Source organism: Mus musculus, chromosome 3 (assembly GCF_000001635.26).
Source record: "Mus musculus strain C57BL/6J chromosome 3, GRCm38.p6 C57BL/6J".
Classification (NCBI taxonomy): Eukaryota; Metazoa; Chordata; class Mammalia; order Rodentia; family Muridae; genus Mus; species Mus musculus.
This window is the reverse complement of record NC_000069.6, coordinates 26,668,617-26,686,505: the sequence shown is the minus strand read 5'-3', so window position 1 is coordinate 26,686,505 and position 17,889 is coordinate 26,668,617. Positions and strand designations below refer to the sequence as shown.

The following is a 17,889-nucleotide window of genomic DNA, read 5'->3' as shown; positions in this document are numbered from 1 at the left end:
ATGATGAGGTAATGTGGGATGCTTGTCAAAATTTCAAAAACATAGAAACTAGGAACATATCCCGCAAATGCCTGCATCCTTGCACAGTGGTGTGTGTTCCAGGTTATTTTCCGTATGACCACCTCTAACAGCAAGACACTGCAAATACCCTAGGTGTTCATCAAAGCTGACATATGTCCTTAAAATAGTGGAATGCCATGAAATCATAAAAGGAAGGTCCATTTGATATCCTAATATTGAAAGAACTTTAACCCTCTCAAGTAAAGTCTAGCTAGAGGGAGACTACTGCATATTGCCATCTTGTTTCTGTTTATGGAATTGAAATTAAACAGTGGCTGCCTCTTTGGAAACAAAGTTGGTGTTTGGAGTACTGGGTATGACGTTTTTCCCTTTCTAACTGTGTGAGTATATTGCTATTCAAAAATGAACAATTTAAAATATATATAACAGAAGGAGTGAGATCCTCAGCACACCCACGTCATGGGCCAGTCAACAGTGTATGGGTAAGCTTATGATTTAGCAAGCATCTGTCTTAGCTCCTGGCATCAGGATATGCTTAGAGGCATATGTATGTATATATGTATATGTATATATATATGTATATATATATGTATATGTATATATATATATATATATATATATATATATATAATCATGGGCACCAAACGCCTCTCCCCTCCTTCATCCAGGATGTCTGAGATTCATTTTCTTTCTTTCTTTTTTCTTTTTTTCTAAATTACCTCTTTGCAGCCTAAATTAACAAGGGACATTGATGACAGCACTTCAGTTTCTCAAATGGACATTTCCATGTGGAAGACTGCTATCCAGATTCTGCCTCCTAGCAGAACGCCATTCTCAGTAGTCATGGCAGCCAAGCTGCAAGGCTCATACACTTACTGGCTTAAAGGGGAGGAGTCTCAGGGTGAGTAGGATTTGCTGAAAGGGCCTCCAGGTGTCAGCCTAGGGGTCCTTTGGTGTGAGCTGACACCAAAGTGTTGTAGTGTTAGGAACACAGCCGCTCAGACACAGTCTTTGCTGGGTTTTTAGCTCATGTAAACAAGAGTTAAATCAGTTCACTCTGAATTTGATGTTGACACCAAGGATGAGCTACTTTAAATTCATTTAAATATCTTTTTTATTTTGCTTTATAAATTGCTAAAATAAAACTGGAGGCCAGGAAATGATGAAAACGAAAACCAATCAACTGGTGTGAAATTTCCTGTTACTGATATTCACACCTTCTGAAGACATCAGAGAGTGGGAATATTGATTATTTTTTCACCATTCTGCTTGATATTTAAAAACATTTCTGGATTGATTAAAGCTTCCCATGCCAACAAATAATTATCACGCCTATCTGGAAGCCAGTGCTCCAGGAATGAGCCACGGCAAACTGCGTTACAGCACACAACATGTGACTAGCGGACACACGCTTGCATGTGTGTGCACACATAGTGAGCTCCCAAGGCCTCCAGGGAGTTCTCGCTTACGGATAATTTAAGTTAACTTGTTGAAAACTCTAGGTGAGCAAGGCGGTTCATTTATTAAAATGCCGTGCTCACTCGTATATGCATGGATACATTTCCCCGGAGTCATCATAAACAATTATTCAGTAATATTTCAAATATGAAAAACAAGGGGAAAAATCCAATAAATATAAATGAACATGTCAAAATATACAAACAACCTTGGTGACTAACTTTAAAGGTGTGTTATAAAAGCAATTTATCATTGGAACAGTTTGCACAATCTCTGTATGTTTTTGCTACTAGTGCTTTTCTATTAGTATCTATGCAGGATAAAAGGAGGCAGAGGCACAGGGGGCCAAGGGACAATCGCCCTCTACACTGCTACCTATCAAAGCCCCTTCCCTTTGGCTGGGCTGGATGATGTTTCCAAGAAGCACATTTCTGCACAAGGCGGGGGGGGGGGGGTCAAGCTGACATCTGCTTGGTATAGAGCATCAGCTAGTAAAAACTGCAGGACTTCGTCCTTTTCTATCCCAAAGAGAATCTCACTCCTTTTAATCAGAGCACATCCCAGTTCTCACTGCATGTGTGCTGCGTGTTCTGTTATGTGGTGTGCTGGGTGGCTGCCCCTCATCCTTTACTGTTACCTGGGTAGGTCCTCATGTTTGCCGCTTACTATCTGACTCCTGGGAATTTGTTAACTGGCTATTTCCCCAGTCTTTGATGAGTGACCACTTCTCCATTATTACTGAATTTAATCCTCTAATTTCCCAGTTTGGAAGCCATCCCTTTCTTAATTGTTCATGTTCTTCAGGATTTTGCCATTGTCCTTCTTTTTTTTTTTTTTTTTGATATTTCAGGTGGCGCCAGGCACTGCCGGTGCTTTTTGCTGGATGTGTTGTTACAGTGAGCCTTCCCAGCGACAGACTAACTGCAGTCAGCAGCTGTGTCCCCTTAGTTCTTCAAATGCTTGTCCTGTTTGGCTCGGCTCTGCTCCTTACAAAATGCTTCTGTGTTTGAGTCTGCAAATTTTCATCATCTCCCTTGCTCTCTCCCTCTATCGCTTGTTCCTTCCCTCCTTCCCTTTCTCCTTCCTTCTCTCTCTCCCTCTATCTTCCTTTCTCTGTCTCTCTTCCTTTCTCCTTCCCTCCTTCCCTCCCCTCCCTCTCTTGTTCTTTCCATCCCTCTCTTCCTCCCTCCACCCTTCTCTTCCTTCCTCCATCCTTCTCTTCCTCCCCCCTTCATTTCCCCTCCCCCAACCCAGTTCCTTGCTTCTCTTGCCTTCTCCCCTCTCACTTGCTAATATTGCTGATTCAGTTCTGCCCTTACATGTCTCATCTGTAATCACACCCAGGATCTTATAATGGCTTCTAGTATTTTCATTCTCAAATCTGCCTCCAAATGCTGTGGCTTTCACACCCTTAGCATCAAGACCTGCAGGAGGAAGCATGCTTTCCAGTCACAAACTTTGATTCTCCCCAGCACATAAAAATTAGTATTTCTTTCTTTCTCCTCATTCTTTTCTCTTACTTAATCTGGTTTTTACAGAGATATATCTACCTAAATACATAGAATAAGCCTTTGAAAGGAAAAGTTGCCTTCCAATGTTCAATAAACTCAAATGCTTTTCTCTTCTTTTCCTCTTCCCTCTCCTCTCCTCTTTTCTCCTCCCACCCCCTCCTCTACCCATCTTCTCTTTTTCTTCCACATCTTTTCTCTTTTCTCCTCGAGTCTGTCCTTCTTCACTCCATTCTATGTGCTCCCTTACATTCAGATTCATGATTTCAATTAAACACAATATCAGTCACAGCCCATTAAGTCGATTTCACAACTTAGTCACAGGTCAGAACTCAGAATTGAATAATATGTTTTCTCTACACTGGAGTGGATAATAAAAATAAAAATTGTACTCAACCTGTCTCCACACTGGTCCTTTCAGGAGACTTTTCATTGTCTAGTGGATGATGTCCAATGCCTTGACAAAACTGCATGGTTCCTGGTGCCTAGTCAGTGTTTCTAGTTCTGCCTTCCCCAGTCATTCTTCTTTGTTATTCTGCTGACACCAGTTCCTTTTTATTTTAACTTACTGATTTCTCTTTCTGGTTCTCTTCTGTCTTCCTCACTCTTGCTGTTTTGCCCAAATCAAGACTTGGTTAATGGAAAAATACCCAACATGTTATATCATATTACATCGAGGTCTCATGTCCTGCCTTCAACACCAATTTCAACGTCTTTCTGGGGTCTACAACTCTCCAGAATATGGCTCTATCTGTCAAGTCTTATTACAATGCCATGCCACCCTCCAGTCAGCAGTCATTCTGTTTTATGCTTCTTCTTTAGGTCTCCATGCTGCAAATCATGTTCCTCTCCTTCACACAACAGGCCCACTTTCCATTCTCTCTCTCTCTCTCTATCCTATTTTTCAATTCAGCTATTTATCTTTTGATGTCTAGTGTAAAAATCCTCTTGTGTTTTTATAGGTATTTCATGTTTTATTAAATCTATTTTTCTTTCATAAAGATGAAAGTTTCCACCTTACTGGATTATTATAAAGATAGAAAATTTTGCATATAGTGTCTGCTACATCACTTGCTCTCATCATCCATGGATCTTGTTAAATTTTGCAATCCTAAACCTTTTCTCTTTAGACATAACACTGGAGACCTGATTTGTTTGTGTTCATGTTCGAGAGTGCTGCCACATGTGTGCCATGTGCATGTGTGGAAATCAGAGGGCAACCTCTGATGTCAGTCTTTGCCTTCTACTTTGAGATAGTCTTTTGTAATTAGCCCCTATGTATGCCTGGGTAGCTGGACTCTCCTGTGGATCCTAGGACTTGAACACAGGTGCTCATGCTTACAACAGCAAGTGCCTCATCCATCCACTGAGCCACATCCCTAGCCTACATGTGATAAATTTCTAATGCATTAACAGTGATAAGAACTGTTTAGAGTTGGACTCTAAATACCGTGAGATCTAAATCTTTGTTGTGTAATATTCTCTTACCATGACATCATCTGACAAGGTGAAAGGAAGCAGAAAGTGAGCACTTAATAATTTGGTTAAGTTTAACCAAGACCCATGTGTCAGGCATAGGACATCTCCTTTCAAGTTGTTAGAGATGTCTAAGAAACAATGTAGATTACTCCCATTGCCCTTGGCTCCCTCCAAGTACTTGAAGATCATGTCCTATTGGTGAAGACACTGTCCACTTCAGACACAGGACTTCGAGGAATAGAGCTGGAACCAACGTGGAAGCTTCCTTTCTGAGAACTCCCTCAGCATCAGAAGGTGCTATGCAAAGTGCCATGGAGGAGGTACAGTTGGCCCTCCTATCTGTAGAGCCTATGCATCACAGTTATCACTGGCCTGGCAAGATGTCTACACCAGTGCAATAGTGGCACTTTTGTCTTGGGGTAACCACCAGCTACCCAGCTTTTTAATCAGAAGGAATTCATGACTGTTACTATAAGCATAGCCAACTACCCATGGCTGGAGAAGTGATCAACCTCAGAGGAAAATCCATTAGGGCCATCTTCCTAAATGTAGGTAATTTCTAACTGTAATCTAAATGTTTACCTGTATATGCACAGAGAAGAGCAGCTGCCATCTTTCATCTGAGATGCTTTTGTTGTAACAGACAGCAACTATTATAGATAGTCCCAATTTGTGAAAATGTAGAGAAAAGGTGTCTGTGTGGTGCTCAACCCGACTGACACATTCACATCACAACCTCTGTACCTAAGGTCAGGAAAGATCATGGAGATGGGGCTGGGAGCATGTGAGGCCAGAAGATGAAACCTTCTATATGTCAGGGAAGCTACATCTGTGATCTCTCAGCAATACCACCATAGTGACAGCACCAGCTGACGTGCCAATGTTGACAGGGAAATTACTGTATGGTCCCACCACTAGATGAAGAACCACAGGCTCTTCAATGCTTTACGAGAGAGGGAGTCAGCCTCCTCAAGGGATGAACTCCTGTTTGGTTGTCCCATCCCAAGGGTTAGCTGGACTCATGCACAAACAAGCAAACCTAAATGGATTCAATTATACATGTGTGTGTGTGTGTGTGTGTGTGTGTATGTATATATATACACACACACACACACACACACACACACACACACACACACACACACACACACATATATATACACACACACACACAGATACATACATATGTATGTATGTATGTATAGTTAATTCTGTGATGATTATAGATCAAATCTGTATTGATTCAGGTATAGAGTCCTTACACAATCCTAAATTGTAATCAAACTGATGATCCTCTCAAGTCTCATATGAACTAAAACTGATGATTCTCACACAAATTCAGGATAGTGTTACAAAATGCCACTCCCACAATCTAGTTTTATTTTCCAAATTTATTGCAGGGCCACTAAAGCTACACAAAATGAAGAACAGCAATACCAACTCCTTCTTTCCTTCTCTGCTCCATCTCAGCCTTATACATTACACAATATATACACACATATGTATGTATATATAATGCATATATATGCATATATATATATACATATATATGTGTGTGTGTGTGTGTATACATACAAAAATACTTGAAGCAATCATTAATTTGAGAGGGAGGACACAGGAGTTGTGGGGCAGGACTGATGTAGATTCAGGGATCATGATGGATTCTTACTCAAATAATATAATTTTTATAAAAATGATTTGTGCTTGGCTTTATGCTATAATTCATCCCAAAATTTAATGGTTGTTTATTAATGACTAGCACTATCATTATCACCACTACCACCATCATTGACCAAAACAAACGCTCCAGTATTTCTTTCTTTCTTGATATAAGGTTAGTGGTGACATTCATGTATATAGAAGTCTAATGTTATAAGTTTCCATAACAATGCATATACCTAGGAAACTACACAGAGCTCTTGCAATGAAATCCATTTCCTTGGATATCACCCCCTGCCTAACTAAATCTGTCTCTGATAAAGGGTAGAATTATCTTCCAAGTGGCAATAAAGTGTCCCTTGCCTTAGTGAATATTAAATGAAGCAACAGGGGAGCTAAAAATTAACTATCAAAACAGAAATTTTCACTAACTTTCTTGTACATAGCAGAAGAGTAAGCTACAGCCCCACTCTATGTTAGGTTTCTGGGACAGAGTAGAGTGGATTTCTTCTAGTCAGCAAGTCAAGCATCTGTCCACACACTGAGCTACAAAATGAAGCAAGGCTGAAAGGGGGCAGTGGGGAGAGGGAAGAGTGGGGCCACTGTTCTTCATTTTGTGTATCTGTGGTGGCTCTGCAAAAAAAAAAAAAAAATTAGAAACTAAAATTGGATAACAGGAGTGGTATTTGGTAATATTTTCTAGTATTTGCATTAGAATCATCAGTTTTAGTGGATGTGAATCCTGAGAGAATCATCAATTTCATTACTATGCAGGGATGTGTAAGGATTCTGTAGCTGGGTTGATGGGAATTTGATTGGTAATAATTACAGAGTCATCCTACTTTAAAATTACACTAACATTTACTATCGTTTGAATTAAACAAAAATGACCCTTGTGAGGTACAGAAATGACCTCACTCATCACATCACACAGTTCTTGGTCAGTTTCTTATGGATCAATCAAGCATTTTTTTTTTTTTTTGGGTGAGGTCTTCAGACATGAAATGATTTTAGTATTTCAGTCAGAGAAACTAACTAGCCATTAGTCAGAATTTAGCATCAACATATTTCTAGGTACAGGAGAGGAGTCATTAAGCAAATTAATTTCCTTTTGAATTCATTTGAGGTTATTTTAAATGCAGGCTTCCAAAGAGTAAACTTTTCAGGCCATTTAAAAAATACTTATTTTTACTTTTTACTTTTTATTTTGGCATATTCTGAGATTACATATAGAGATTGCAAAGAATTCAGAAGATGTCGGAGATTCCAGGAGTGGTCACTGGGGCATTTCTGGATACATATGCCACGAGTAGTGATCACATCAAAATGACTGGCATGTGACCTGGATTGCCTCTTGGTTTTATTTTGATGCATGGCTTCATTAATGTAGCCCAGTCTTGTCTCAGACTTTTGATCCTCATGTGGCTAAAGTACTGAGATGACAGGTTTAGACCCCCATACTTATCTCTGAGTGTTTAAAAAATAGTTTTAGGATGTTTATATATCTACCAATTTTTTTAAAAAAAGTTTGATATGAGTTATACCTATTGTAAGTGATTAAAAGGAGAAGAAATTATGGTCATCTAGGATAGTGGGTTTTCAACCTGTAGTTGTTCAATCAATACTTTACTCATGGAGCTAAAACAATCAGTGTATAAGGCCTGTCCATTGTGTGGATCCTCCACATTTCCGTCAGACTCTCTGATAGCAGCCACATACATTTAGTAGATCTCCAGGGCATTATAATTATATTAAGAACTATGAGGTTGGTGGTCATATCCAATGGACTGTGATTCTTCTCTCATTTGTAAAGTGACAAAAATCCAGGACAGACTAATTTATTTAAAATCTCCCCGGCACCGCTTGTATTCTCCGCACCACTGGAGTAACAGGAAAGCTTGATTCTCTTGGGGTAATCAACTACCCAGAAGGCCTCTCTTGCCTTGTCTTCCGTACAATGGCTACTAAATACCAGGAAGGAAGTTTTGCTCCATTCTCTGTATTGTCCATAGGTGTCTCTATATGGACAATGGAGGGGAGCCTGAGATGAGTCAGGACAGCCAGAGAGGAAGGGGGTGGGAAAACCTGGCTTATCTGTGAATAAAGTTTTCATTGTGTCAAGTCAGAGAACTGTCAGACTTCCCATCCTTGATCATAACTCTCAGACTCTCAGATACATTTCTGCTTTAAGCAAAGATCAGTTCTTTTCTGCATACCTTAAATGCTTTAATTGTTGTGGTCCCATTGAGGTGAAAATCATGAGAAGTAACTAAATTAGAGGTTATATGTACAAAGTCTTTTTGCACATCCATCTAAGGTCATATTATTTTAGGGGGAAGTGTCTTTAAAATATAAACAATAACACATCAAACAACAACAACAAGAAAAATATATGACCCCGAAATAGAAGTTCAGTCTTGGTAGTGGGGTGTCATCTGCATAATTTAATTATGCCCTGTTCCTGCATCTGAATTCTTATTCCTCAGGGCAGTGATAAGGGCAAACAAAAGTGGTTAGGGTAATGTGGCTGAATCTCTTGGCTTAGGTCTTTTTCGTTTGGAGATGGAAGTAGGGGACACAAAAAAGAGGCTGTATTTGAAAGGCTGTCCCCATTTGTCCCCACAACACCTCCCTCCAAAGGCCTAAAGTCACCACCACCATCTAAGGTGGGAGGAGAGGGTAAGATATCTGCAGAAAGCATTAAAGTCTTAATGTAATTTGGAAGTAGGGCTTCTGTGTTTCCTCTATGGTCTCTACCTTAACCAGTCCTGGGTAGGGTCTATGACCCAGTGCTCTTCATTTATGTCTCAGCATCTGTATTAATATCTGTCTGATTTCAAGTGATGCCCCACACTGCTTCTGGCATAATACATGTTTCACTTGTCTCTTGGTTCCTCCTGGAGAGATCCCGAGTTTCCACACTGCATGCTCCAGGCTTACACACATGCCTAGAGAACATCAGACTCCATGTCCTTTGGCAGGACACCCGAGGCTACATGAGTCCTCTGGTTCATACCTTTTTTTCTTATATTTGTAAATTTTAATTTTTCAGGAGATCTATTTTCTTCATGCTTAATTATTAAAAAACACATTTTTTTTATTCCCGTTAACCTTAAGAGATACAAAACCAATCTGTTAGACAAGATGGGCCTGCCCATGCAGTAGTGACATAACCATTATGGTGGCAATCAACCATCTTCCAACTACTTAGAATTCTGCTTCCACAGGAGAGAATCCATGTCTAGTATTATTAGCCTGTTTAACAACCTATGCCTGGAGAGGTCATAGGTCTAATGGGATACTTATTATTGTTTAAATAAACTGAATAACATCAAACTGCCTTCTAAATATCCATTTATACCCATAAGTAAAAACTACTCTCTGCCTTGATCAAAGAAAGCTCTCTCTGCGTTGAACCACACTGAAGGCAGATTGTTGCCAAAGATGCTGAGAACTGTGACAGTCGAGGACCGGTCCTAAAGAATTCATTCATATCACCTGCTTTAATGCTCAGAGAATATTTTGAAAGATGGAGTCAGAAGAATGTACTAGGTGGAAGATAAAGAACAGGGCTATGAAAAGCAATCCTTTCATTACAGTCAGCAACTCAAAGAAGCTGTGGTTACTCTCAACGAACATGCAGAAAATTGGTTTTGTTATACTTGGAGGAAAGAGCTCATGTGCACCAACCCCTTACTGCTGAACTAGAACTATCGGTTCCTGGTAGATTCTGGGAGAAAGGTAATCATTGTCTTAAGTTGTGTCCCCACTTCTGAGCCCACTGTGCTGTGATGGACACCTGCAAGCCCTTGCTGTCACTGGCTAACATCCTTAGCTCACAAATCAGACAGACAGGAAGGAGAGAGAAATTTGTAGGCAAGAGGGCAGATGGGCTGGAGATGGACAGGGTTGGAATGAGGGTAATCAGTGAATATTGTGTGCATGTATAATATTGTCTATGAACAAACTTAGGAAAAGAAAACCACTCAGTTTATTATTTTATTTTTGAGGCCAAGAGAAACACAGGCTATGCATTTTTTTCTGCCATAAAAATTTGCTAACATTTTTCAAGGGTCTTTAATCACTAAATTCTTATTGGTTATGAATGAACAAACCCAGCAACAATCAAAAACTGAAATGTCTAATCTTGAGCATACAAAGTTCAACAGTTTATACCTGGCAACTGAGAGAAAATGAACTATTTCTGGCTTCCTGATTTGTGCATTTAAGATAAGGCTTGTATTTTTGTCACAAACAGCTAATCATTTACAACAGCCTTTGATGGGGATCATTCTTTCCAACAGAGTAATATAGTAGAGAACAATGCCTTATTTGGGTTATTGTTTGGACAACTGTAAATATAATTAAAAGCAGATTAGATTTTTTGTTTCCTGGTTCTCGAGACCAAACCCAGAATTGTGTGCACCCTAGGTAAGTGCTTAGGACTGCACATTGTCAGTGTTAATCACCCAGGAGAAGGGCTATGGATTAACAATGCTATTAACAAGCATTTGGGCAAACCCTCTGGAATGCTGACATTTTAAACTTTCAAGTTTTAAATACATTGTGTGAGGCTCAAGAAGTTGAGCTCTGTTTTAACTTGCACATAAGTTATGCTTTCGTCATGGTTTGAGTTAAGCAATTGCCGAGACCCTGCATGACAGCATTTGGCCACAGGTTGCTGTCATTTTTCTCCCTCACTGCACTCTGAGGAAGAAAGAAAGTCCATCCGCAGAGCACATAGGAGGACAGCATCGGTCAGAGATTCTGACTCCAAAAACTCAGCAGCATGCTCATTACAGCCCTGCTCTTTGGTGGCTGCCTAGACTTGTGATGGTAGATGAACAGAACAGCAATCTGACATGCTCAAGGGGTGACAGCAGCCGTCTGACAGCCAACTACTGCCCGGGCATAGGTCCCTGCTCCCCAGAGTGACTCCTGGAACAGCACACCATTGACAACATTTGGGAACTTAATTTGAAGTGAGGCATGTCAGATCTGCATTTTTAACAGTCTCCCTACACAACTTTTATACACCTTTCAGTGGGAAGAGCAACGAATGTGGGGCGTGAAGAGCCCTGCCGTAGACAGGGTGTGACCCCTTAAGGAAGGAGTTTAGCTTTTGAAAACACCAGGTTTTTGTTTTATTTTGTTTGCCTCTAAAAGGGGTGTGAGTAGCTAACTTAAGGAGTTACTGTGATGCCATATTTGAAAGTGAGTGTCTTGAACTAGAACAGGGTCGAGGGCAAGCTCCCCAGAACTCGCTTCCTTTCTTTTCTTCACTGAAGCTTCACAAGCTGGATCTCAAGGCAGTTTGACTTTGCGTTTCTCCAAGGGGGACATTTGCAAATGTTGAACATTTTCAAATATTTATTCACCATTAGAATGTCTTCCTTTGAGAACTGTCAATTTGATTCATTAGCGCATTTATTGATTGGATAGTTTTCTTAGTTATTGAATCTTTGAAATCCTTTTCAATACGGTGCTACTCAGAAGAACAAATAGCAAAGACTTTGCTCCAACTCTGGTGAGGATATTAAGAAAGAAGAGTCCCAGTGTGAATGTATGCCTGCCCAACGACGATGGAAATCTGTAGAAGGTTTCTCAAAAAGACTTTATGATCTAACTCTGTGTCTCTTGGGTATATACTTCAAAGACTCTAACTCAACATACTATAGAGGTACTTGCATATTTATTCTTACTTCTACCCTAGTCACCACTGCCAAAATTTGGAACAAGCCTAGGTATGTACACTGACAGGATATATATATATATATACATATATATATATATATATGCATATATATATATATATATACATGTATATATATATATATATAACTTTATTTAGCTGTGAAGAAATGTGAATTGTGAAATTATGACCTTTTCAGAAAAGTAGAACTGGGGGTCATCATGTTAAGCAATATAAACCAGACTCAGAAAGACAAATATCAGGTTTCTTTTACATGTAGAATTTAGATTTAAATGTTTGTGTGTGTGTGTGTGTGTGTGTAGGACATGAAAATAAGGGTTCTGTGAAAGGAGACGAAGAGGTCTGAATGGATGTATATGTGTATATGCATATATGCACATGTATGAACATATATATATATATATATATGTACACATATACACACATAAATGTATATTTCATATATATGTGAAAATGACAGTAAATTGGGGATTAATATTGTGAGAAAGAATCTAGCAAGGAGAGAGGAAGGATGGGGAAGACAATGGGTAGGTATAAGAACAAAGTATAATGATCTATGTATGAAAATGTAACAATGTACCTCATTTTTTGGTATGCTAATAAAAATAATAAAAGAGAACTGTATATTGAAATCAGGAGGAAAACCACAGCTGTGTAATACAACAACCCAGGTACTCAGTACCTGATTTTACTGCACAAAGCAATACTGTGTTAAAATCCATTTAAATTAGCTTTCTGGGATATCCACATTGTGAGACCCTAGAGACTTGCTACAGAATTATTCTCAGTAGAGCAATTATAGGTGAGGCTGCCCTATAATGAGATATTTTTGCTACTTCATTAAATAAACCCCCTTGAATGGGCTCCAAAATGGACCTGCCTCCTACCAAATTCCATTACACTGGATGTAATCTTATCAGAAGGCCTGGTACAGACTCCATCGTCTTGGAGACTTAAAGATTACCATAAGGGAAATGTGTTCTAGAACAATGATTCCCAAAAGATGGTTCTTAGTCCCATGTTTTACTAATCTAAGGTGAAATGAGAAACAGACAACTTAGTGAGCTTTCTATAAAATTATAATGTAATCCATTTTCAAAATGTCCTCCATTTGCAGAGTTTGACATTTCCATTTTCTTTCTATTCTAGTTTTCGTTTTCGTTTGTTTTTGTTTTTGTTTTTGTTTTTTGGGGGAGAGTGTTAAGCTGCTCCATCTTTGATCACATAGTGACGGAATGGTTTGTAATGCTCTTGCATAACAGACCTGCCACCCCAACCCTCTCCCAGCCCCATGCACTGAGCTGGTTGCTTTGGCCAACTTGACACAAGCTGGAGTTATCTGAGAAGAGGAAGCCCAGTTGAGAAAATGCCTCCAAAAGGTTCCTTGTAGGCAAGTCTGTAGTGCATTTTCTTAATTGTCTGTTGGTGTGGAAAGGCCTATCCTACTGCGGGCAGCCAGCCTTGGGAGGGGGTCTTAGGTGTATATCAAAGGAGGCAGAGAAAGCCTTGGGGAAGGAAGCCAGTAAGCAGCACTCCCTCGTAGTCTCTGCTTCCTTTTTTGCCTCTAGGATCTTGTCTTGAGTTCCTGCCTTGACTTCCTTCAGTGACAGAGTATGACCTGAGAATTGTAAGCTGAAAGAAACCTTTTCCTCTCCAACTTGGTTTTGTTCATGGTGTTTTATCACAGAGATAAAAACTCTAAAAAACAGCCTCTCAAAAAACTTACTTTTTTACTGCTATTTAAATTCTCAATTTCTGAACGATTGATATTGAAACAACCGATCAAAGGGAAGAATATTGTTTCCTCCAGGCCAGTTGTTGGGCAGAAAGGAGTGTTAGAAGAGGAGCTATAGAGTGCTAATCAGAGGCAAATGTGCAAGGTTTCTGCCATCACAACTCTTGAGATAGATATTCAAGGTATGAAGAGAGAAAAGTTGCCATGCTCCACAGTGCATGCTTGGCTGCCCCATTTTGTACCTGGGGCAAAGCAGTGTGAGCATGCTATGGCAGAAAGAGCTGCTGAACAAATTCACTTACACCATGATCCAGAGAGTAAGGATAAAGAAAGAGCCTGGATTCCAAGTATCTTGAGGCACCCCTTCAATGGCCTACACACATCTGTCTCTCTTGACTCCTCTCAAAGGTTACCTTATTTACCTCCTGAAATGTCACCTTGGGATCTAAGCCTCCATCACATGGTCCCGTGGAGAGCATTCAACACCCACACCATCAGGGTAAATGGTTCAGTCAGGCACACTCAAACATAGCACTCCCGAGATTAAATGTGCCCAAGGGTCATCTGGGATTTGTTTAAATGTAGTCTCCAACTCTGCAGGGGTGGGTTCCCTCTGGAATCCTCTATTTCCAACCAACTTTCTCCCAGTAGCGCAGATGCAGCTATTAAGCTACTAAGTTGTGAAATCAAGCTGTGTTCAGACCCAGGCTCCACAAGTGTTAGCAGACTATGAGCAGGTCACTTAGGTTGATCATCCATTGAGCAGTCACAGCAGAGACAGTAAGACAACAACTTATGCCATGGCTTATTTGGGGAACAGAATGGAAGACTGAGTACAAATATCCCCAGAATGTAAGTCACACCACCCAACACACAGAACAAGCTTTGTGTTGTGAGTAATGAGTAATTATTTCTCCATGAGGTCAGTTGGGCATCAAGATAGGAGAGATTAGGGCCCCTGGAGTCCTTTCCTATGTGTTTCAAACAAAACAGACAGCTTCAGTTGTGGAGGACAAACCTTGTTTTCTATGGCTGGTTCAAGTGGAGCTCTTTGAAGCTGTAAATCTTAAAGGGTATCTGCAGACCTGCTCTAATTCAGAAGGTAGAAGCTTTTGAAATACTAAAATCCCATGATTAAGGTGGAGGCCACAGTATCAGTGTGCAGGCCACAAAGCTAGAGTCTTTGATAATTTTTCTTTTGAGTATTTCCCTGCAAGTTACAAGAAACACCTGACCACTATATTCTTGGATGTTGGCAACTGTTATTAATTATTCCTCTGATGAGAGTATAGCAAGAATGTTTGACTAATATTTTTCTATGTAAAAATATTCTCTCTGTCTCTGTCTTTTTCTGTCTTTGTCTGTCTCTGTCTCTCTCTTTCTCTGTCTCTCTTTGTGTGTGTTTCTCTCTGTCTGTCTGTCTGTCTCTCTCTGTGTGTGTGTGTGTGTGTGTGTGTGTGTGTATCTATGTCTGCAGACTCCAGAAGTGCATGTTACATCCTCTGGAGTTGGAGTTCCAAGCATTTGTGAGCCACTCACATTGGTGCTGCTGACTAAACTCAGGTCTTCCAAAAGAGAAGCAAGGTTGTTGAGCCTTCTCTCTAGCCCACATTTTTCCTATATTTTATTGGCACCTAAGTAGTTTATTGACTAGTAGCATGCATTTAGTAATATGCGAATGTGATTCCACAAAACCAATCTTATGCTTTTACTCAAAGAAGCTCTATGATTTTGATAGTGAGTAAATTTAAGATTTTTAATAGTATGAACTACTAGAGGTGGGCTTTAGGATTTCAAATGCTCAAGCCAGGGCCAGTGTCTTTCTTGTCCTGCTGCCTTCAACCCTGGCTATAGAACTCTCAGCTACCATGTCTGCCTGTGTGTCACCATGTTCCCTTCTGAAACTGTGAGCCAGCCCCAATTAAATGCTTTCCTTCATGAGAGTTGCCATGGTCATGGTGTCTCTTCATAGCAATAGAACACTGGCTAAAACACCTTTGTGTGTGATAGTCACCAGCTACACGGATACATTTCTAACAGTATTTTGTATAACAACAAGGCCAAACCCACTCCAACAAGGCCACACCTCTAAGTCTTGTCAGGTAGCACCACTCCCTAGTGGTCAAGCATTCAAGCCTATGAGCCTATGGCACCATTCCTATTCAAACTACCACAAAAGGCTTTTACATGTGTTGGCAAATATAGTACCAATCAATAAATATTTTCAAATTTCCAGAAGCCTTGGCTAGAGCATGGTTTTCTCTTTCATCACTTGTCCTGTCTTCAACCACAAGCTATACATATTCTGCATGCTGCCATAACTGATAGTGTTCCGCTTACCTAGCAAGCCTGGGATATACCTTCTGATATGTTTCTAATGATAAAGACCCTTGGGGAGAGAGATTCCTTATCTAACTTGCTTCCTGTGTCCTAGAACCTCCTAGTGTGAGCAGTGTCTGGAATACTGTTTCCCAGGCCCCCCACTGCAGATTTTTATGGTTACATGATGACATTCTGGCCAGTGGGAGTGCTGGGTACAGCACTGTGGGCAGTGCTTGTTATTATATATGTTGTATATTATATATGTAATACATATAGTACATATATATGTACTATATATAATATGTAAAATTCTTAAGATTATATTGTGCTTATTATGGGCTAGATGTACTTCTATGAAACAAATATATCTCCATCTCCTACCAGACGCTTATTTCAGAATTTCTGTCATCTATAGTTAAATATTACTAATTTCTACACACACAGATATTTGTGATGCATTCTTCTCTCTAGTGTACTGGTTGTCATCTCAGCTTGTCGCCATCCTGCTTCACTTAAAAGCCACATCAAGCAATGAGAAAAGGACTGTGCTACGTGTTAGCATCTGAGAACCCCAAGGATGTATCACACTGGCAAGTTTAAGTTCATGAGAAGAAGAGTTAAAGAAGGGAAGAAACCTTTCTATTCCCAGCAGCTTTTGTTTATTAAGAGACATCCTAGAGAAGATTTCAAAGTTAACTCCCAAGGTAATTAAACAAAAGCTAGGCCAGATGTCTAAGCTAAAGTTTTGGTCTCAAAATAATTACCTTTGTTAATTACCAGTAATTAGTGTCAGCATCCAAAGCTTTCCTAAAATCCAGGGGAGAGAGAAGGGGAAAAGTAGAGAAAGAAGAGCTCAAAGACAGAGAGAGGGAGAGGGGGAAGGAGAGGAGGAGGAGGGGAGGGGGAGTGGGTGGGGGAGGGAGAGGGAGGTGCAGGCTTTGAGCACAAACACACATTTAAGTCATTAAATCTTGGTGCTGATTTTTAGCATTATGAATGCTGGGTTTTATGGAAAACTGGCTATTTCCTTCCAGTTAATACTGGTATCTTGTACTCTCTTACATAGTCCCAACTTGAAGTTTTACAGCACAATTTCTTAATTTTATATCCTTATTCATTGATATAAAGATAACCCTTTCTTTTACCCTACTTCATGAAGAACATGCCTATTGGAGAAACACCAGCAGGCAATGGGATGACCCTTGAAGAAATGTACAGGGCTCTATATGCAGTCTTGCTTGAGCATTCTGTCCTAAGTCTGGGGTCTGAAAAGGCTCAAAGTAGAGGTGAGAGTCCTCTCAGAGGCTGGCAGATAGCCCAGGTTGCCAGCACTTACTAATGGCAATGTTATGTAGAAATAACACCCTCAAGGTTTACGTGGGACACTACGCTGCCAGTTGGGGTGTGGATGACCCTGTATGAAAATAGATGAATTCTCTCTCTCTCTCTCTCTCTCTCTCTCTCTCTCTCTCTCTCTCTCTCTCTTTCTCTCTCTCTCTCTCTCTTTCTCTCTCTCTCTCTTCCTCTCTCTCTCTCTCTCTCTCTCTCTCTCTCTGTGTGTGTGGGTGTGTTTGTGTGTACTCAGTTCCTTCTTAAATATTTAGGGATAGCACGGTTGATTATTTCCTATTAGTAATTCATTCTAGATTTAGACATTTCAACATGCAGGCAGTGGTGGACATATTTTACTCTGTAAATCTATACCACAGCACCTTACATTATCTCTAGGCCTCCCTCTGGCCCCCATCAAGGTGTTCCTTGATGCACATTTATGTAATATTACTATACTGAGCCTCTCAATATGAAAGACAAAAGGAACACACTTTCTTTTCTTTCACTCATATTTTGAAGTCTCCAAGCTCAGCAGGCACATCTAGAATTCACTGAGTTTTTATTTTTATTTATCTATTTTTTGTTTTTGCAATTAATGGAATACATAGGGGGACCCCCAATCGTGCTGGGCCATTGGGACTTTTACATATGTATTTCCTTAC

The 17,889-nt window shown here is 40.0% G+C and overlaps 1 protein-coding gene across 3 annotated transcripts in view; it reads right to left on the bottom strand.

The window, feature by feature from the left end:
- The window catches only part of Spata16 (spermatogenesis associated 16), a 345,630-nt gene that overhangs the window by 296,744 nt on the left and 30,997 nt on the right, over window positions 1-17,889 (bottom strand). The gene's annotated exons all lie outside the window — the stretch shown is intronic.